Source organism: Nicotiana tabacum, chromosome 21 (genome assembly GCF_000715075.1).
Source record: "Nicotiana tabacum cultivar K326 chromosome 21, ASM71507v2, whole genome shotgun sequence".
Classification (NCBI taxonomy): Eukaryota; Viridiplantae; Streptophyta; class Magnoliopsida; order Solanales; family Solanaceae; genus Nicotiana; species Nicotiana tabacum.
In genome coordinates, this window is record NC_134100.1 from 5,275,345 (window position 1) to 5,297,823 (window position 22,479).

The following is a 22,479-nucleotide window of genomic DNA, read 5'->3' on the forward strand; positions in this document are numbered from 1 at the left end:
TGGCGTCGGATTTCATGGACCGGTTCAGGTTTAACACAGAGAATTCACCGGATGTCTTCTACATTTAGAATATTAAGAAGAATCCTACTGAGACTTTTCGTGAGTATGCTACTCGTTGGAGGTCGGAAGCAGCCAAGTCCAGGCCCGCTTTGTATGATGAACAGATGAATAAGTTCTTCGTCAGGGCACATGATCCGCAATATTATGAGAGGTTGATGGTCATCCAAAATCACAAATTCTCTGATATGATCAAGCTCGGGGAAAGGATCGAGGAAGGAATCAAGAGCGGGATGGTACCAAATTTGTGGCACTAGAAGCCACAAATAAGTCACTACAATCAGGTGGCATATCGAAGAAGAGAGATATTGGGGTATTAATGGTGCCTTAGGGCCCAAAATTTCCACTTGCATATTAAACCCCTCCACCCACATATGAAACACCTCCTCCTACATACCAAACACCTCCTCCCATATACCAAACACCTCCACCCACATACCAAGCATCACTACCTATATATCAGCCTTCATCTCCCAGATATTCCTAACCGGCCACTGTCCATCACACCTATAATTCCCAACCATACCACTTCCAATCACCACCAGCTCACCAAAATTATCCAAGACCAAGACCCAACTTCGACTGCAAGCCACCCAGACAATGCACTGCCATTGGTGAGCCCGTCGACCAACTGTATGAAAGGTTAAATGCCACAGGCTACATCACTCATGTTCCCGCTGTAGCATTTGAAAATCCATCTCTATGGGTCAATCCAAACAAAACTTGTGCGTACCATTCCAGTATAAAATGGCATACCACTGCTGAGTGTCGAATATTGTAGGATAAGATCCAGACACTCATTGACAACAAGGTCATACAAGCAAAGGAATCCGCACCTAATATTTGCAACAATCCCCTCCCTAATCACGGAGGTGATGGTGTACATGTAATAGAAACAAATAAGGAATGAGACCCTAAGGGGTCGATCGGGCTCATTCGAGAAGGCGATGACTTTAAGGTTGCAGTCATACTTACTCCTATTGTGGTTCAGACTCAGGCACCAATTGATGTTGAGGCAACTACATCAGTTACATTCGAGGTGGAAGTGGCTCCGCCCGCAGCCACCTCCGCTCCCTTTGAAGTAGAAGTGGTCATATATTTTATTGTGACAGTATTAACTTCACCCCCATTCAACTCAAAAGCAATACCCTGGGATTATATTGCCGAGGCTCAACGGAAAGGGAAAGCCAATGTAGAGGAATCTGACGCTGTATAAGGGATAACTAGAACTGGAAGAGTCTATACACCTGAACACCTGAGAGGTTTGAGTACGGAGGCTACTACTAGGCAGCCTATCATTGAGACTGGGCCAGATGACCTGTGGAGGAAAGTGCAGGCAAATGAATACTCTGTTGTTGACCATTTGAAAAAAGTCCATGCTCAGATAACTATCCTGTCACTGTTGCAGAATTCAGAGGCACACAAGAATGCCTTGATGAAAGTATTGAGCTAGGCTTATGTACCCAATAACACCACTGGTGGAGAAATGGCCAACACGGTCGGTCAAGTGCTGGAGAGCCATAAGATTATCCTCCACTAAGATAAGCTACCGCCCGAATGTTTGAATCACAATCGAGCATTGTATATCACGGTACAATTTGAAGACAAGTTCATTGTCAAGGTCTTGGTTGATAGAGGTTCGAGCCTAAATATTTATCTGTTGGACACCCTGAAAAGGTTGGACAAAGGTTTGCATGAAATACGGTCAAGAAGCATGAATGTGAAGGGTTTTAATGGGTCTTAGAGGGGCACTATCGGGGAAATCAACTTTTGTTTACAGATGGGGTCAACTTGGTTCAACGTTGAATTTCATATGCTTGACATACTAGCCTCATATAATTTTCTGTTGGGCCGACCATGGATCCATGCTTCTAGAGTCGTGCCTTCCACACTACATCAAGCCATGAAGTTTGAATAGAACTGCAGGAAGTAATCATTCACGGAAATGGAAGTAACCCCATCTACACTAGTCAAACCATCCCGACCATTGGACATAGAAGAAGGTTAGGAAGGGAAACCTATTATCACATCGAACAGATCAATGCCGTCGAGAAGGATTAGTGGTGAAGTAACAAGATAGAAAGCATACTAGCATGGTCCGGATATGCACCCGCCAAATGATTGGGAAAGAACCTCCAAGGTATCACCAAGCCAATACAGCTGAAAAATCATGGTACCACTTTTGGGTTTGGATACCAGTACACATGGAAAGAGTACAGGGATTGGTAGCCTCTATGTCGTAGACCATATTACCCTCTTGAGCAACTAGTACCACGTTTGGAACAAGCTTTCCATCAGGCAAAAACAATATGGGGGACTACGGAAGAAGAAGCACTAGCTGGGCTGACGGATCTGCTCTTGTAAGATAAGGATATGGACTGCAGAGCTATAATTAAGGAGGAGGAGGAAGAAGGCCTCTCCATTCAGACCGTGGCAAAAGGAGATATTCTCAGAAACTGGACCGTCACACCATCCCGAGCCTGCCGAGTCCCTGGGTAGATTGGCAGAATTTATAGCCGTTCTAGGCATTTAAAATTTCCTGCAATTTTGTTTTAATCTTTACTTGTTTCAAAATAAATGCGCGATTAATCGAGCCGTGCTTTATCTGAACAATCTCTTTCAATTTTTTAATCAAATGCATTTACTCTTTATTATTCACTACAATCTTTACACTTTTTCTTTCCATAGTGTTATTATTACTTTTATTGATGAACCAGTGATTGTGACATGTAATGAGGCAACGCAACATGAGAATAGTGACCTAGAGGAAGAAGATGAGATACCCGAGGAAATTGTCAGGGAGGTTAAAAATTTTGAGAATAAGTCTAAGTCCAACCTGGATGAAACAGAAGCAGTAAATTTGGGAGATGCCGAGACTGTCAAAGAAACCCGCATCAGCATTTACTTGTCGCCAATAGAAAAGGAAGAGTACATTCGATTCCTAATAGACTATGAGGAAATTTTCGCATGGTCATATGATGACATGACCGGTTTGAGCACTTCTATATTGGCTCACAAGTTGCCTACTAATATCATGTGCCCGCCAGTTAAACAAAAACTCAAAAAATTTAAACCAGTTATGAGCTTGAAAATCAATGAGGAAGTTACCAAGTAGATCAAAGCCAAAGTTCTTAATGAGGTTGAGTACCCAACCTAGTTAGCTAACATTATGCCAGTTCCAAAGAAAGATGGGAAGGTCAGGGTATGTGTTGATTATCGGATTTAAACAGAGCAAGTCCCAAGGATGACTTCCCACTGCTGAATATACATATCCTCATCGATAATTGCGCCAAGTATAAGCCTCCAATCCTTTGTAGATTTCTTTGCGGGTTATCACTAGAATTGGATGGATGAAGAAGATATAGAGAAAACAACTTTTATTACACCATAAGGTGTATATTATTACAAGATGATGCCATTCGGTTTGAAGAATGTTGGGGCCAATTACATGAGATCCATGACAACCATATTCCATGATATGATACACAAAGAAATAGAGGTGTATGTGGACGATGTCATTATGAAAACCAAGAGGGCCTCAAATCACATAGCGGACTTGAGAAAGTTCTTTGACAGGCTCAGGAGGTACAATTTGAAATTGAACCCCGCAAAGTGTGCATTCAGGGTTCCCGCAGGAAAGTTATTGGGATTCATTGTCAGTCGTCGAGGGATCGAACTGGATCCGACTAAAGTCAAAGCTATTCAGGAGTTACCACCAATTAAGAGCAAAAAGGATATGATGAGCTTCCTAGGGCGTATCAACTACATCAGTCGCTTCATAGCACAGTCCACGGTCATATGTGAAACCATCTTAAGGTGCTAAGAAACTATGCCAAAATGAGCTGGACTGAGGATTGCCAGAAAGCTTTTGACAAGATCAAGGAGTACCTGTCCACACTACCAGTTCTGTTCCCACTAGAACGAGGATGACCTTTGCTACTTTATCTAACTGTATTTGATGGAGCCTTCGGATGTGTTTTGGGACAACATGATGAGACAAGAAGAAAGGAGCAAGCCATATATTACTTGAGTAAGAAGTTCACACCTTATGAAGCACAGTATTCTCTGCTTGAACGCAATTGTTGCGCTATGACCTGGACAACCCAGAAATTGAGGCATTACTTCTGTCCCTACACTACATACCTCATATCTAAGATGGATCCTCTAAAGTACATATTTTAGAAACCCATGCCTGCTAGAAGTTGGCTAAGTGGCAAATACTACTAAGTGAGTTCGATATCATCTATGTAACTCAGAAGGCGGTCAAGGGACAAGCATTGGCAGATCACCTTACTGAAAATTCGGTGGGAGGAGAATTCGAACCCTTGAAAATGTATTTTCTTGATAAAGAAGTATCATTCTTAGGAGATGATATTACCGAAGCATATGATGGTTGGAGGATATTCTTTAACTGAGAAGCAAATTTCAAAGGGGTGGGCATTGAAGCAGTTTTGGTATTAGAAATGGGTCAGTATTATCCGGTATATGCTAAACTTAGATTTCCCTACGCCAACAACATGACAGAGTATGAAGCCTGCATACTAGGGCTCAACATGGCAGTCGACATAAACGTTCAGGAGTTGCTGGTAATCGGTGATTCAGATTTGCTTGTGCACCAGGTGCAAGGAGAGTGGGACACCAATAATTCCAAGACAGTGCCATATCTGAACCATGTGCAGGAATTGAGAAAGAGGTTTACAAAGATAGAATTCCAACATGTGCCCAGAATTTAGAACGAGTTTGCCGACGCATTGGCCACTTTGTCATCCATGATACAACATCCAGATAAGAACTAAATTGATCCCAGTCTAGTGAGGATCCATAATAAGCCGACATATTGTGCTCATGTCGAGGAAGAAACATAGGGAAAGCCTTGGTTCCATGACATCAAAGAATACTTATCAAAAGGAGAATAACCAAAGCATGCAAATCACACTCAGAAACACACGCTCCGGAGATTGTCAAATAACTTCTTCCTCATTTAATGTAATTAAACTATGCTTGACCTGATTCTCATTTAATAGGGGATACATAGGCAGCCTTATGGGTTCAGTTATATCATAATAAAATTTTTGTTTCCCCCAAGAGCAGAAACTGGGGCAGAATTTTGAGGAGGACCCTCAAAACTCAAGAGCAAGTCCAGCCAGTGCCATCTCATGCCAGGAAGTCAGTAATAAGTTAAGAATTGGGGCAAAATTTTGAGAAGGATTCTCAAAATTCTGGAGGAGGTTCAGCAGGGTCCATCATCCGGAAACTGTCAAAGATCATCTACTAAACTGAGGCAAAATTTTGAGGAGGACCCTTAAAATTCCAATATGAGAGAGTTGCAATGCCTTCGAGATGTGTTACAGTCACTAGTTCATTAAAAATTACTTAATATATTAATACGTTTCTAAAACAACTCTATTTTTTTCAAATATTGCATATTTTCGAAAACTCTACTTCCATAACAGTCAGGTGTCACCCGGGGGAACTCGAAGGGCTTTCGGAACGGAGCAAAGCAAGGCCGACAGACAAAGCAAGAACCAACCTCCCCTAACAGAACTTACAATTTTTCTTTGAACGCAGGAACATTTGACGTAATGATAGAACTCGCAAAACACGTATACACAAATACAATTCATTATCAATCAGGCCATCAGACATCGAATACATCTCCAGCTAAGAAATACACTACTCTTATCTGTTATTTGCTCGTTGGATGGGACTAATCCCTATCCCCCACATTTGCATGAGGCTAATCCTTGCCTCCATACTTGCATGAGTCTAATTCCTGCATCCATACTTGCATGAGGCTAATCCTTGCCTCCCTACTTGCATGAGGCTAATCCCCGCCTCCCTATTTGCATGAGTCTAATCCCTAACTCCATATTTGCATGAGGCTAATCCTTGTCTCCCTATTTGCATGAGTCTAATCCTTGACTCCCCACTTTCATGTGTCTAATCCTTGACTCCCCGTTTGCATGAGGCTAATCCTTGCCTCTTCATCTGCATGAGGCTAATCCTTGCCTCCCTGCCTACATGAGGCTAATCCATGCCTCCACATCTGCATGAGGCTAATCCCTGCCTCCACATATGCATGAGGCTAATCCCTACATCCCCATCTGCATAAGGCTAATCCCTTCATCCCTATCTTGCATGAGTCTAATCCTTGACTCCCCACTTGCATGAGGTTAATCCTTGTCTCTCCATCTGTATGAGGCTAGTCCTTGCCTCCCTATTCGTATGAGGCTGATCCCTGCCTCCATATTTGCATGAGGCTAATCCCTACCTCTCTATTTGCATGAGGCTAATCTCTGCCTCCATATTTGCATGAGTCTAATAATTGACTCCATGAGGCTAATATCTGCCTCCATACTTGCATGAGTCTAATCCCTGACTCTCTATCTGCATGAGGCTAATCCTTGCCTCCATACATGCATGAGTCTAATCCCTGACTCCCTTTTTGTATGAGTCTAATCCTTCACTCCATGAAGCTAATCCCTACCTCCACATCTGTATGAGGCTAATCCTTGCCTCCCTATCTGCATGAGTCTAATCCGTTACTCCCTACATGCATGAGGCTAATCCTTGCCTCCCCATTTGCATGAGTCTAATCTTTGGCTCCCCACTTGCATAAGTCTAATCCTTGACTCCTTATCTGCATGAGTCTAATCCTTGACTCCCCACTTGCATGAGTATAATCCTTGACTCCCTATCTGCATGAGGCTAATCCTTGACTCCCTACTTGCATGAGGCTAATCCTTGCCTCCCTATTTGCATGAGTCTAATCCCTGACTCCATATTTGCATGAGGCTAATCCCTGCCTCCCTATTTGCATGAGTCTAATCCTTGACTCCCCACCTAGATGAGGCTAATCATTGCCTCCCTACTTGCATGAGGCTAATCATTGCATCTATACCTGCATGAGTCTAATCCTTGCCTCCACATTCGCATGGGACTAAGCACTGTCCCTTTTGCACAGATATTGCTCTATTACAATCTATTTGCTTTCCAATCGTGCTAAGCTCTGCCCTCTATTTCACAAGACTAATCATTGTCTTGATAACATCATGACTATTGCACAACATGGGCTAAAATATTGCCAATCTATTTGATGGCATCATAGTCTAAAGGCAACATCCTCATAGCCGGAAGACAGCATGTCATGGACTGGGGATCTCTCAAATTTGCACATCATTATTCAAAGGCGTCATGGTTCGTAGGCACCATCTTCATGGCCCGAGAACAATATTCCATGGCCTGTAAATTCCTCATTAAAAAATTCATGGCCCTGAATTCATAGTCCAAGGACGTCATCTTTAATCGCCCGAAGACAACCTTCATGGTCCAAAGAGAATTTGCATCATGTTTAGTTTTTTGCAAATACATGTTTGTGGCATCTTTTATCTGCAGGAAACCAGTAAGAAACCACTATCCTAGCAGGAGAAATCTCGCTCCAGTTCCCTCCAACCGTACCGAGCTTTAACCTCTCGCCGTAGCCGCTTCTGCATCGAGTGTCTGTTCTTGCAGTACTTCCATCGGCATACTCCGCGGATGAATCCAGAACTACACATGGCATGATTCTTGTAAAATTAGGGATATGTAGGCAACTCGAATACCATAGTTCAGCATCTATCTTTCAAAGTATCCCGTCCCGTCAAAATTGGCTATCATTTCCTTACCCGAAAACTCTTTCATCCTTCCCGGGTAAAGAGGGGCAGCTGTTGATATCCAATTTTTCCCTATATTTTTATATATGCATAAATATCATCAAAATAACATATATATACATATATAAGTATACATATGTTTTTATAATTTTTTCCATAATTTTAAGGATTAAAACTGATTTATTTCCTTCCCTTTTATTCATAAAATCCCTAATAATTATCCCCCAAATTATTGTTGTGGTAATTTAGTCATTTAATTTCTATATTTATGCCAACATATGGTTAAACTATTTTTATGCATTTTTATAATTGCATTTTGTATTTTTAAAGCTAAATTACATATAATTGCAATATTAGCCCCATTAATATATAATTATATTTATATGCGTGAAATTGATCTACTATATTTTAAAAATGTTAAATATATATTTAAGTCATTTTAGTACACAAAATTATTTTTAAGAAATTATTTATCATTTATTATAAATTATATAGGGAAAATTGGCTTTATAAAATATAGCCAGATTTACATTTCATTTGTGGCCCAATTTAAATCCAACCCAAGCCCAGTTTCTGATAAAAAACAACCGACCCAAATCCCGAACCTGCCTACCCGGCCCAAGACCCGTCAAATCGTGTCCGTTGATCCAAAAGATCAATGACCCTCATCCGTTCTTACCATTTTAATTCCAAAAGACCCCCTAACCCTATCTCATTTTCCAAATCTGCCGCCTCTGTATTCTCTCATCTCATCTCCTCTCTCAACCCCCCAACCTAACCCTAGCTCCTTCAACCGCCGACCTTCTTCTCTGGTCTTCTCTGACGATCTCCATTCAACTCCTAAGACTCCAATGGCTCTTCTAATGCTATATTTGCCTTCTATAAGGTCTTCAAGGGCCCTGGGCCACGCCGACTTTCATCCAGGGTTTTCTACTTGCCTGTTCTTGGCCACTCCGGTGTGATTTCAAGTAAAATCACGTTGTATTTGATACGTTCCTTGGGATTCTATACAGGTTCTTGCATCTCTATATGGATTTATTATTAAACCCTAATTTCTTCTTGTATCTCCTAGATCTGTGCAGATCTAGGACGATTCGAGTTGATTTCTTTAGTATTTTACACTGCTCTTGAACTCTTTTACAAGAATCATCAATTTCAAAGTGTTTTCGTCTTCTTTTAAAATTAGGATTTCAGAACTCTTTTAAAACATTATTTAAACTGATTCTTTATGTTTAAACTTCCATCTCTTGCATATTTTGACTGATTCTATGTTTACTACCTTTTCAACCCGCCTATGTTAAAAGCCCTAAATTTCTGAGATTTCTTTGTTTGGTTCTGTGTGTTAGCATGATTACTCGATTCTTGTTTAAGTTTTTGTGATTACCTTGCCTCAAATATGTCTTACTGAGTTTTAGCCTAACTTATGTCACCTCCATGTGATTATGTTCACCTTGATTGTTCAAACTTGCTTCTTTCTATCGATACTGTTTATCCTGCATGTTTGCTATGTCTGGTTATTCTTACTCTATTTATATGCTAAATACTGAATCATAACTTCCTCTTGATTGATTCTGGGTTTCCTATTTTATGGTTTGATTGAAAGACCCTCCTTTAAACACTCAATTTCTACCTCTTCCACTCAAATTAACTAATTCGCCTACCTTGTCTACTGTGGTACTTTATTCTTATCGATTATTTCCTTAATTAAGAGTATTCTAAATTTAGCCCTAATTGTTTACCCTATACTTACTAAATTTGATTTTTTCCTTATTAGTCATACACTGATTTCTTTTCTTATATGCTACTTGTTCCTGCCGTTTGAATTGATTCCCTTAACTTAAGGGAGTACTGGTCCTGATTTTGCTCTAATGGATCCTGAGTTGCATAATTACTACTACTATGATTCTTACCTTATTTTTACCTTATTTTTGAACTACTATATATACATATTCTTTCATTAACACAACAGAGGAACACTTTTGGTTCAAAAGCTTTCTTTCTCACTTAAACTTTTTGCTCTCCTTTTTGTGCTACTTGTTAGTATTCTAAGTTAGCCGGCTGCAAGCCAAGGCTAACCATTGTGTTCTCCTGCTCCTTCACTTTGCTTACTGTCTTCTTTACTGGTATGTTCTAGTTTCAATTCAAGTTCCAACAACAATATGGTTATTTTATTGCTTTAGTTCATCCTGTTTATCGTTTGCTTCTATTTATGGTTTTGCTGTGAAACGTTTAGTTGATATGTTTACATTATTAGCATGTTATGTACTCCCCTTTCTTAGGATCAGTATATTGCCCCCTTTGTGTTGTTTCAGAACATGTCAGACCAATTATCTCTACTTGTTATGTATTTACCATGATGTGCTACATATATCCCCAAATCCCTATCACCCTTGTATGTAAGTTTGTTCCTTATGTCTGGTTCTGTGACTATGTTGGGTTAGTTGTGTCTGACAAGTCTTTACCAATTCCTAAGACCTTTGCTTGTTATGTGTGTACAATCATGTGTCCCATGTATCTCCAAATCCTTTGACCCATGTTTGTGACTACTGAACTTGCTTTGGTTCTGTGACTCCTGGCTGTGTATGAACCGATCTTAAGGGTATTGTATTTGGACTGTTGTTTACTACTCCAATCTCTTTTCAAAATGTCTCTGTTGTTTTACTAAATTATTTCAAACAAATTTCCTTTTAATACAGTTTTCCCATTAAAACCTTTCAATTTGTGTCAAGCACTTTCACTCTACTCCTAAGTCAATAAGTTTTGCCCCCTCCAGTATGTGTACTACCTTGGGATCCTCTTGAGAACCCTCTGAACTTTGGCATACTGAGGCTGGCCCTTCCACACTGCACTTACTCATTTTGGTTACCAAGTCTAGGTGTAAGCACTACCCGGGATCCTTGAGATCCTTATGGAACTTTGATGCACCTAGACTATGACATTGTCTATGGATTTGAGACATTTGAGGCTATTGGAGGCTTTGGAAAATTGGGCCTATCTGTAGGCTCCCTATAGAATAACTTCTTATTTTTTTATTTACTCATGTAATTCTTTCATATGGTGTGTAATAATATATATACACTTTTTCATTAACACAACAGAGGAACACTCTTGGTTCAAAAGCTCTCTCTCACACACTTAAACCTTCTGCTCTCCTTTTTGTGCTACTTGCTACTATTCTAAGTTAGCCGGCTGCAAGCCAAAGCTAAGCATTGTGTTCTCCTGCTCCTTCACTTTGCTTACTATTTTCTTTATTGGTATGTTCTAGTTTCAATTCAAGTTCCAACAATAATATGGTTCTTTTATTGCTTCAGTTCATCATATTTCTAGTTTGCTTCAATTTATGGTTTTGCTGTGAAACTTGTAGTTGATATGTTTACATTATTAGCACGTTATGTACTCCCCTTACATAGGATCAGTATATTACCCCCTCTATGTTGTTTCTGAACATGTTTGTACCAATTATCTCTACCTGTTATGTGTTTACCATCTTGTGCTCCATGTATCCCCAAACCCCGATCACCCATGTATGTAAGTTTGTTCCGTATGTCTGGTTCTATGACTATGCTTGGTTAGTTGTGTCTGACAATATCTTTTCCATTTCCTAAGACCTTTTCTTCTTATGTGCGTACAATCATGTGTCTCATTTATCTCTAAATCCCTTGACCCCTGTTTGTGACTACTGAACTTGCTTAGGTTCTATGACTCCTGGTTGTGTATGAACCTGTCTTAAGGGTGTTGTGTTTGGACTGTAGTTTACTAGTCCACTCACTTTTCAAACTGTCTCTGTTGTTTTACTAAATTATTTCAAACAAACTTCCTTTTAATACAGATTTCCCATTAAAACCTTTCAACTTGTGTCAAGCACTTTCACTCTACTCCTAAGTCAATAAGTTATGCCCCCTCCAGTATGTGTACTGCCTTGGGATCCTCTTGATAACTCTCTTAACTCTGGCATTCTGAGGTTGGCCCTTCCACACTATACTTACTCATGTTGGTTACCAAGTCTAGCTGTAAGCACTGCCCGGGATCCTTGAGATCCTTAGGGAACTTTGATGCACCTAGACTATGACATTGTCTATGGATTTGAGGCATTTGAGGCTATTGGAAGCTTTGGAAACTTGGGACTATCTGTAGGCTCTCTATAGAATAACTTCTTATTTTCTTATTTACTTATGTAATTCGTTCATATGGTCTATAAAAACTTGTAAACGAATATTGGGGTAATTATTGAAAAGGGTTGGTAGCTACATGTTTGTGGGTAATACGGGCAGGAACCATGCCTATAGGACTTTATAATTTGTTGTGTTTGCCTTTATAAGTAGAAACCATAACTATAGAACTTTTGTACCTTGTTATGTTAGAAATCATGCTTACAGGTCTCAATTGATTCCATATTAGAAATCATATTTAATGGGTCTTAAATTAGTTTCACAAGTAGATGCCATGCCTATAGGATATAATCCAAATCCGACTTCTGTTATAACAAGTGTTTATGTATGTTTCCATGTGTCATCATGCCTGCAAGTATTTAAAATTAGTATTAAATTAGATATCATGCCTATAGGGAACAACATCAAATTCTGCCTATAGATCTAAACTAGTTTGGTTTTAAATAAATTAATCCGGTTAACGATTAGCTCACTTCTAAACTGATTTAATTGAGTGGTTTATATTTCCTTGAAACAAGTTCTTTAAAACTGCCTTAATCTATTATTAGACAGCATGCCTATAGGGATCAAAGAGTCCGTTTCAAAACCTGTATCGTTTCACTATATAAAATGTAGTCATCAGTATTCTGCATATAGGCAAGCCTGTAGGGTGTTTTAAAAACTTGCAATTCTGAAACTGTTTCCGTGACTTAATGTTGTTCTGGTTTAAGCAAGCTTTAAAATTAGTAGGCCACTGATAGGGTCATTACTTCTGAGTTTATAAAACCAATTGTATGTTTTCTGTACATTCACGTAGACATTATATCTTAGGATACTGTTTAACAAAAGGCCTTATTTGTGCTTGAGTCATTCTGTTTATGTGCCTTATTTGAGGAGGAAACTTTGAGCCTCTAATTGCTCCCTTTTGTTCTTATATGCTAAGAGTCCTAATTGTTCTTGCCTGTCACCTTAGTATTTTCACCTTTAAAACCTTAGGGTCTGTCTAGAACCACCTATAGGTAGAGGTCCTAAATCCCTCCTGGACCATTAAGAAGGGACGGGTAACAGCACGTAATAAAGGTCGCTGACCAAACACTTGCTTTAAATGACCACTAAGGGGATGGGAAGGGTAGATATAGGATATGATGACTACGCGCTAATGTCACGTGTAGCCTCTTATCGAGGAGTGCTTACCGGAAGTTGTGGAGGGTGATCATATAGGCTAACCAACCTAGGACTCCTCCTTTTCCAAAATTCCTTTTTCTGTTTAAAAGAAGTCTGGTAATGCAAACTGGACTTGTTCAAAAAGTCTTTATCTTATTATTTGAGTTATCCAACGTACTTTACTTGCAACCTATTTGATTCAATTTTTTATTTATAATGGACTAATTTGTGAATATATGTACGGACGAGACCCACATGTGGACCAAGAGGGGTGCCTAACACCTTCCCCTTGAGGTTATTTCGAGCCCTTACCCTAAATATCTGGTAATGCAAACCAATGCAAGAGTTAATCACTCTAGGTGCCCTAACGTGTCGTAATCCGTTAGGTGGCGACTCTTCAAATACCTAATTCCCAAAAGGAAATGAGTTATCACACCCCATGGAATATCGAAACCCGGACCTCTCCCCGTGGAGGGAAAAAAGGGGGGCGTGACAGTCACCCTATTATGCTATTCTTGATTTTCACATTAAGACCGTGACACCGGCTATGCTAGGTTTACCGCGATTAGAGTGGAGATGTACCTTAGAGTATACTCCTAGCCGAGTTATTTCATTTCTTAAAGCTCAACGAATAGTTAAGAAGGGATGCGACGTGTATATAGCTTATGTGAGAGATGTCAGTATTGATACCGCTAGAGTTTAGTTAGTTCCAGTGGTGAGGGACTTTCTAAATGTGTTTCCAGCTGATCTTCCGAGCATGTCGGTCGACAGAGATATTGATTTTGGCATTGATTTATTGCCGGAAACTCAACCCATCTCTATTCCTCTATATCGTATGGTCCTCATGAATTGAAGGATTTGAAGGAGTAGTTATAGGAGTTTCTTGATAAGGGCTTCATTCGGATCAGTATGTCACCTTGGGTTCTCCTATCTTATTTTGTGAAGAAGAAGGATGGTTCTATACAGATGTGTATTGATTACCGCTAGTTGAACAAAGTCACAATGAAGAACAGGTATCTATTACCTCATATTGATGACTTATTTGATCAATTACAGGGTGCCAGGGTGTTTTCCAAAATAGACTTATATTCAGGCTATCATCAGTTGAATATTCGGGAGCCAGATATCCTGAAGACTGCTTTCAAGTCTCGGTATGGTCACTATAAATTTCTTGTGATGTCTTTTGGGCTGACCAATGTCCTAACAACTTTTATTCACTTGATGCACAGTGTGTTCCATCCTTATCTTGACTCATTCGTCATTGTATTTATTGACTATATTCTTGTGTAGTCTCGGACTCGGGAGGATCATGAGCAACACTTGAGGACTACGCTTCATACCTTGAGAGAAAACAAGTTATATGCAAAATTTTCGAAGTGTGAGTTCTGGCTAGAATCAATGGCATTCTTGGGTCATGTATTATTGAGTGATGGGATCCAGGTGGATCCACAGAAGATGGAAGCAATGCAGAGTTAGCCTAAACTATCATCAGCTACGAAGATCCGGAGTTTTCTTGGTTTGGCGGGGTATTACCATTGATTTGTAGAGGGTTTCTCATCTATTGCAGCACATATGACTAGGCTGACCCAGAAGGGTGCTCCGTTTAGGTGGACAGAGGAGTGTGAGGAGAGCTTTTGGAAGCTCAAGACAGCTTTGACTACAACCCCAGTATTGGTATTGCCTACAGGTTTGGGGTCTTATACTGTATATGGCGATGCATCGCAGATCGGTCTTGGTGTGGTGTTGATGCAGGACAGTTGGGTGATTGCCTACGCGTCCAGATAGCTGAAGGTGCATGAAAAGATCTACCTTGTCCACGACCTTGAGTTAGCATCTATTGTTCACGCCTTGAAGATTTTATGACACTATTTGTATGGTGTTCATGTTTTCACCACTTCAGGTATGTCTTTATGCTTGTTTGAGGACGAACGATTATTTTAAGAGGGGGGATGTAACGACCCGACTGGTCGATTTGAGAGTAATAGCCCTGATCCCCTATTAACTGCTTCTCCCATATCTTTTCTATTTATGTGACTTGCCAGGGGGGTCTTGTTTTTGGTTTCGGAGTGGTTTGGGATCCTTACTCCCTAAAACAGAAGCTTAAGTCTTAGGATTTTGATCGCAATCTAATCTGTGAGAAGACGACTCCAGAATGGAGTTCAGTTGATTCTGTTAGCTCCGTTGTGTGATTTTGGACTTAGAGAAGTGTCCAGATTGTGTTTACGATTTTGGCTTGAATTGGCGAAAGTCAATTTTTTGGAGATTTTGACCGGTAGTGTACTTTTTGACGAGGACGAACGATTATTTTAAAAGGGGGAGGATGTAACTACTCGGCTGGTCATTTTGAGAGTATTAGCCCCGATCCCCTATTAACTACTTCCCCCATATCCTTTCTGTTTATGTGACTTGTCGGGAGGTCTTGTTTTAGATTTCGGAGTGGTTTGGGATACTTAGTCCCTAAAATAGAAGCTTAAGTCTTAGGATTTTGATTGTAGTCAAAACTATGTGAAGACAAACTCCGGAATGGAGTTCAGGTGGTTCTGTTAGCTCCGTTGGGTGATTTTGGACATAGGGGAGTGTCTGGATTGTGTTTCTGATGTATGTAACTGATTTGGCTTGAATTAGCGAAAGTCAAATTTTTGGTGATTTTGACCGGTAGTGGACTTTTTGATATTGGAATCGGAATTCAATTTCGGAAGTTGAAATAGGTCTGAAATGTTGAATATGACTTGTGTGCAAAATATATGGTCAGCAGACCTGGTTTGATAGGTTTCAGCATCAGTTGTAGAAATTTAAAGTTTCAAGTTCATTCAGTTTGAATTGGAGGGTGATTCATGTTTTTAGCGTTGTTTTATGTGATTTATGGTTCGTCGAAGTACGTGTGGTCATTTGGGACTAGTTGGTATGTTTGGTTGAGGTCTCGGGAGTCTCGGGTGTGTTTCAGATGCTTAACGGATTGAATTTTGGACTTATGCAATTGCTGAAACTATCTGAGTTCTGGTGTTTTCGCACCTGCGGTGAGAAGATCATAGGTGCGGGATCGCATGTGTGGAGTGAAGGGTGCAAGTGCATTATTGGTCATGAAGGTCTGTAAGCGCATGTGCGAGAAGGAAGCCGCATCTGCGCATCTGCAGATTTGGATTGTTAGTCACAGGAGCAGTAATGGCGGCCTGGACAAGGGTCGCAGATGCGGAAGTCAAGCCACAGAAGCGAGCTCACAGGTGTGGACCAAAGCTCGCAGATGCAGTCCTAGCCATTTAAGTCATTTTCTCACCTGCGATGGTTTTCCCGCAGGTGTGGTACCACATGTGTGGTTGAAGGCTCGTAGAAGCGTGTTTACTAGGCAGAAAATAAGATTTCGAGAGTTGATTTCCCATTTTGATCTTGGTAGCTTGAGAGCTCGGTTTGAAGCGAAAATTCAAGGGATTTTTAGAGGAAGTTTGTTGGCAATGATTCTTAACTTTTTTAAGGTTATATCTCATTAATCTATAGTTTATTCCATCCTTTAATTAAAGGTTTGAGTTGGAAATTGGGTAAATACAATAGAAACTTCCCAGACTAAGTTTTTGAGATTTGGAAAGCGATTTGAGGTCGGATTTGCAAAATTCTTGTATGGTTAGACTCATGGGTGAATGAGTATTTGTATTATGTAACTTTTATCCGATTTCAAGATTTGGGCCCGGGGAGACTTTTTGGGGCAATTTTTTAATTTCTCGCTTTAGCTTTGATTTCATTAACTAGATTAGTTTCTTATAGTTATATTTATGATATGTAATTGATTTTGGCTAGATTTGGACCATTCGCAGTCGGATATTCATGGAAAAGGAATTATTACCGATTGATTGAGCTTGAGTCGAGGTAAATGGCTTGCCTAACCTTGTGTAGGGAAAATCCCCTTAGGATTGATATGTGAGTGTTGTGTACGTAAGGTAATGAGTACGTACACGGGCTATTATTGAAAAATCCGATTTATTTTACTGAATAGCGACTTGTTTTTCTTAAATTTGAGTTATACCGTTTAAATGAGTATTAGTCTGTTTTTCATTCTTAATTGAGTCATCCCAATATGTGTAGTTATCATATTTGTTCTAATATCGCATGTCTACATGTTTTAACTGCTTATTTGAACTTTTTGAAGCATGCCTAGTTGATTTCCTACTTTTTTGCCTTGTTCTTTCAGTCTTAATTGTAAAATTCTTGTTGCTAACTATGATATTTATCGGTGAGCTATGTGTTTACCTTTGAGACTAAGAGGCGGTTCCTAAGGAGTTCTCCTGCATATTTTTTTTGAGACTACAAGGCGGTTCCTCGGGAGTTTTCTCTGCGCATTTACTTTTGAGACTACGAAGCTATTCCTCGGGAGTTCTCCTTGTATATTTACTTTTGAGACTACGAGGCGGTACCTCGAGAGTTATCCCTCCATATTTATTTTGGGACTACGAGATGGTATGTCGGGAGATCCCCTACTGTTTATCCTTGTGTGTTGTATTGCTATATCGCTATGTTTTCCTTTGTTAAATTCCAGTATATTATTATACTATTATATTCTCCTGTTTTATTATCATATCCAAGTGGATTTGACCTGACCTCGTCTCTATTCTACCAAGGTTAGGCTTGACATTTACTGGGAACCGTTGTGGTGTACTCATGCTACTCTTCTGCACATATTTTATGTCCAGATCTAGGAAATATGTGCAGATCTAGGTACTACTTATCAGCCCCGCTATTCGCTGAGAGTACTTGTTGATGTATGGAGATTTCAAGGTACATCTGATGCGTCCGCAGACTTCGGAGTCCCCCTCTATTCTCTCCTATTTCATTTACCTCCATACTTCTTTTATTAGACTCTGGTGTATAGAGATACCAGTTTCCTTCTGTAGCTTGTGATTTACGATGTTCCGGGTTTTGGGAAGACTGTGTATTTCTTGAGTATCGGTTATTATGCATGTCGAGATGCATTTTTACTAGTTATTTATTTATCCACTACTGTTACATGTTAGTTGTCAAGTTTTACTTTCATTTTTGATATATTCCCGCAATTTGTTAGGCTTACCTAGTCGCAAGGCGGATCCAGGATTTTATGACTACGGGTGCCACTGTATTTAATGCAAACTTATTGCTAGTGAAGTAGATTAAAATTAAGGTGTATATTTAGTCAGTTCAATCCATTTTGGATTAATTTGGTTCGGTTCGACTTGGTTCGATCTACTTTGAGTACGTAAATAAATACGTGATCACTAAACTGAATAAGTTTGTCCAATTCGATCTAATTCCCATGATTCTAATTCTATCGAACAATGTAATTAAAACATAAAATAAAAATTTTAAATTAGTAAATACCCCCTTTGATCTATCGATTAGATCATTCTAAAAGTATTTAAAAATCAAGAAAAAACTAGCATTAGTCATTAGATGGATAAAAGAGATAATAACTAGAATCGTATTTAAATAAAATATTGAAGATATAGAACAAAAAGGGAGGAAAATATATTTCAATAAATATTAAAAATGAACTTGTACAAGGAGAGGAAATAGAAAGATGAACAGATAAAAGAAATTAACTAAAGGAGCAGGAATAAAAGAAAGAAAAGCGAACAAATTAGGGACAAACGGTAATATACTGGATTGTGCATCTAATAAGGTTCGATAATGCATCTTCCGTGTGGGGCTGAGCAGTTTAACCATGGCACCTTGAGCAATTTTGTGACTTCAGGTGTCAATCTCTACTTATAAAGGCTTTATTATGTAAAATACATATTGTTCACACCTCCTTTTTACCCACTCACTCGTGGGGTATATAAGAGAGTTTTTTCAATTAAAGTGACATTATACGAAATGAATTATTTTATTTATTTTTTAGAGTCACCACTTGGAATAGTTTATTTTGGTGTCCCAAATCACCGGTTTATTTTTAAAATCTCAAATCGAGGAGATTTGATTTTATTTAAAGGTCTGCGATCCAGAAATTCTGGATAAGGAATTATGTTAACCTAGGAGAAGGTGTTAGGCATTCCCTGGTTCCGTGGTTCAAGCACGGTCGCTTAAACTATTAATAATTGGCCTATTATCTATTTTATTACACGTTTTAAACCTATTGTCCGTTTTTAAACTTTATAACTGCTTTTAATTAATTATTGTTACATATCGAAAATCGTGTCACAGGAACCGTACCCACGATCTACGACATGTTTAAATTATTAAAGATTAAATTGTGGTTGGGTCACATAAATATACCCCCGAATTTTAGTAATTAAGCGTCACAACTACGTCACGGGAACCGTACCCGTAGCTATGACAATTATTTAATTAACGCGCCTAAAGCAAACTATGAAAGTTCAAGGCATTTTCTATACTAAATTTTTTATTTATGTGAGGGCCATAGGTTATGGATTTTGTTTGCGTATGACACACCTCAAATTATTTTCTAAAAAATAAGGATTAGTTCTTGATCTAATTTTGTGAGGGTCATGTGTTATAGGTTTTGTTTGGCATGACACACCTGAAATTATTTTAAGAAAAGATTTATATATATATATATATATTTAAAAGGGTAAACTAAAGGTGCTCCTATTTTATCTAATTTAAAACTAGGTATCACAACCTCGTCACAGAACCGTACCCGTAGTTATAATAATCAAATGCGCACCTAAAACAACTACAGATGTTTATGAATTAATTACTTCTAAGTTTGAGATTATTACCAAGTCATGAATCTATAGAGATAGAGTTGTATGAAGATGCGATGTCCGTGGAAACAAATTTCTAAATTGATCTTTAGCTAAACAGATTGGAGGAAAGAGATGCTTGTTCTACCTTCACTGTTTGACATATACGAATGGAAACAAACATGATATATAAAAATTACTTTTGCCAATTGCGACTAGCATTGTTTACCCAAGTCATGAATCTATAGAGATAGAGTTGTATGAAGATGCGATGTCCGTGGAAACAAATTTCTAAATTGATCCTTAACTAAACAAATTGGAGGAAAGAGATGCTTGTTCTAACATCATTGTTTGACATATATGAATGCAAAACAAATATAATATATAAAAATTACTTTTGCCTATTGCGACTAGCATTGTTTACCCAATAAAATCCAACAACTCAAACATATTCTCCTTATTTATTTAACCAAGACTTATTAAGCAAAAAATGAGCTCGATTTACGATATCCATAATGAATCAGTCCATAACGTAACTAATAGCCTTATTAAAATCACATTCTACGTATTGAACCAAGAAAAATAACTACATCATGTTTCATACAATTAGTAATCCTATATAGAACTCATAATCTGTATATCAAGTGATGGAAAAATAGTTATAACAACATTACAATGTATTATTAAATAAAAATAAATGATTCCTAATCAGAGCCTAGTAAATATATATCCTATATGAGGCAATTTGAATCTCCAATGATGCTTCTGGACGTTATTTTTTGGGCCTCCATGTTTACAGACATGACCAATTATGGTCAGATCTGCAAACTACAGCAAGGTAATCAATAGCAAACAACTTTTACATCCTCAAACTAACACAAATCTACATATCTTATGTACAAAACACTATAGTAAAACTCATGTTACTACAACTTCAATTTGTATTCAACAAAGATATGAAATTGATGAACTTCTAAAAAAAAATCTAACAACTAAGCTTATAATAATCATTCAGAGATAAAAAGGCAACAAATTTATCATTTTTCAGCATAATTTCTGATATAGAATCAACATCCAAACAAAATGAAACTTCCAACAACGAACCAATTATATGAATGTCAACAAATAGGACCTTTAACTCAGTTATCATACACACATGAAATAAATTTCAGAAAAGGAAATCCAAGTAGTTTGCATAACTGGGAATCAGATTTATTAGGTTAAGATCAAATGTTTAAGGCAAACACCATATTCCCTTCAAGACAACTCAGCAAAGCATACAAAAGTTCAGAAAAATACCTAGCAAAAGGGAAAAACAGCCTAAAGAAGCAAGGAAATCTGCAGTTCTAGCTCAGTTTAACAACACCAGCAATGAACAAACCCAAGAGTCTGTTCCAACTTCTAAAACCCAGCCAAGAAGAACCCCAAAACCAAAGAAAAACTCAAAGTTTCTTAAGAATCCTTTAGGAATGTTTGTTTTCAGCCGTTTGTTCCCTTTTTTTACACTTTTTTCTATGCCTTAATCATTGGCAAGAGGATCTTTTATAGAGTGAATTTATGGCAACCAAATCATATTTTTGTAATTCAAGCCCACCTCTCTTTAGTTCTGTTTTTGTTCTCTTTGATCCCAAATATTTAAATCCCACTCTCCCTTTTTCCTAGAACCTTCCTAGGTAGTTATCCAAAATTCTCTAAGTTAAATCCCTATATTAACCTCCCATCCCTTATAAAAGTAGACTTGGGCCACCGGACAGGCCTCAAAAGATCTTGGGCCCTTTTTGACCAAATCTCTTATCTAATGGGCCTGCCCGTTGTGTACAAACAAGCCCAAGTCTGAGTCAAACCAATCGAACAAACAAAAATCAAAGAAAAATGACATCCAAACATGAGGACTAAGACAATGTATTTTTTTGGAATTGGAACACATTAAAAGAAAAATGCAAATTAAAAGATAAATCACTTATTAATTAATAAAACGCCAAAAACTCAAATTTGTGCTAAGGCATGTTTGGTTCGAGCTTATGACATATGACAATTAATTGAACTTACAGAAGGAGAGGAGAGAGTATACCAAAACAAAGCTCTGGTATCCTTGAGAAACATAGACGAATCAAATCAAACTCCGACGGGCAAGAATCTCGGTCAAATGGTGAGAATTGCAACATGAACACCGGCCGAACTCGCGTCCATAGTTAGTGCTTCATGCAACAACCCTTGCCACATGCCAAAGACAAGACGATGCAAAGGCTCAAAGGGTTGAATCATCCACAACTATTTTACCCAAAATTCGACCAATCTGTGGGATAGGGCATTCTCAGCATTAAAATAATTCCCTTTGTTGAAGAACTAGGGAATTCAGACGGGCTTTATCCTGAATTGAGGACCAGGTCAAGAAAAATCGAACAGAGAGTAAAAAGATTTGATTTTTATTTCTTATATCTCAAATTCGGAGAAAATGAATGGCCTTTTGGAGAAATCAATGGCGGAACATGAATGAAGGGGTAACGTAGATTGTGTGGTTAAAATTTGAGGGCCTTTGGGGATGGTCCGCCGCCACGAGACGATTTTCAAGCGGCGGAGGAGCGGTGGAGAATGACGGAGGTCTCTGAGAGAAAGGCGATTAGGTTTAAGACCTAATCAAATAAATTATGAAGCCCATGGGTTGTGTTTGGTCGTGTAATGAGGTAAATGAGTTGAAACGACGTAGTTTTGAAGTGCAACTACGTCGTTTTGATAAAGAGAAAATTGACCAGGTTTGAAGGAATTGGTCTTGGTTCAGGGGCAGTTTTGGAC

The 22,479-nt window shown here is 38.7% G+C and overlaps 1 long non-coding RNA gene across 1 annotated transcript; it reads right to left on the reverse strand.

Annotated features, from left to right (window-relative positions):
* Positions 1-20,254: 20,254 nt before the first annotated feature.
* Positions 20,255-21,326, reverse strand: LOC107826162 (uncharacterized). Its single transcript, XR_001657215.2, has 2 exons — positions 20,986-21,326; positions 20,255-20,514 (listed from the first exon to the last, which is right to left on the reverse strand). It is a non-coding gene; the product is annotated as an uncharacterized LOC107826162 (long non-coding RNA).
* Between the last annotated feature and the right edge of the window lie 1,153 nt (positions 21,327-22,479).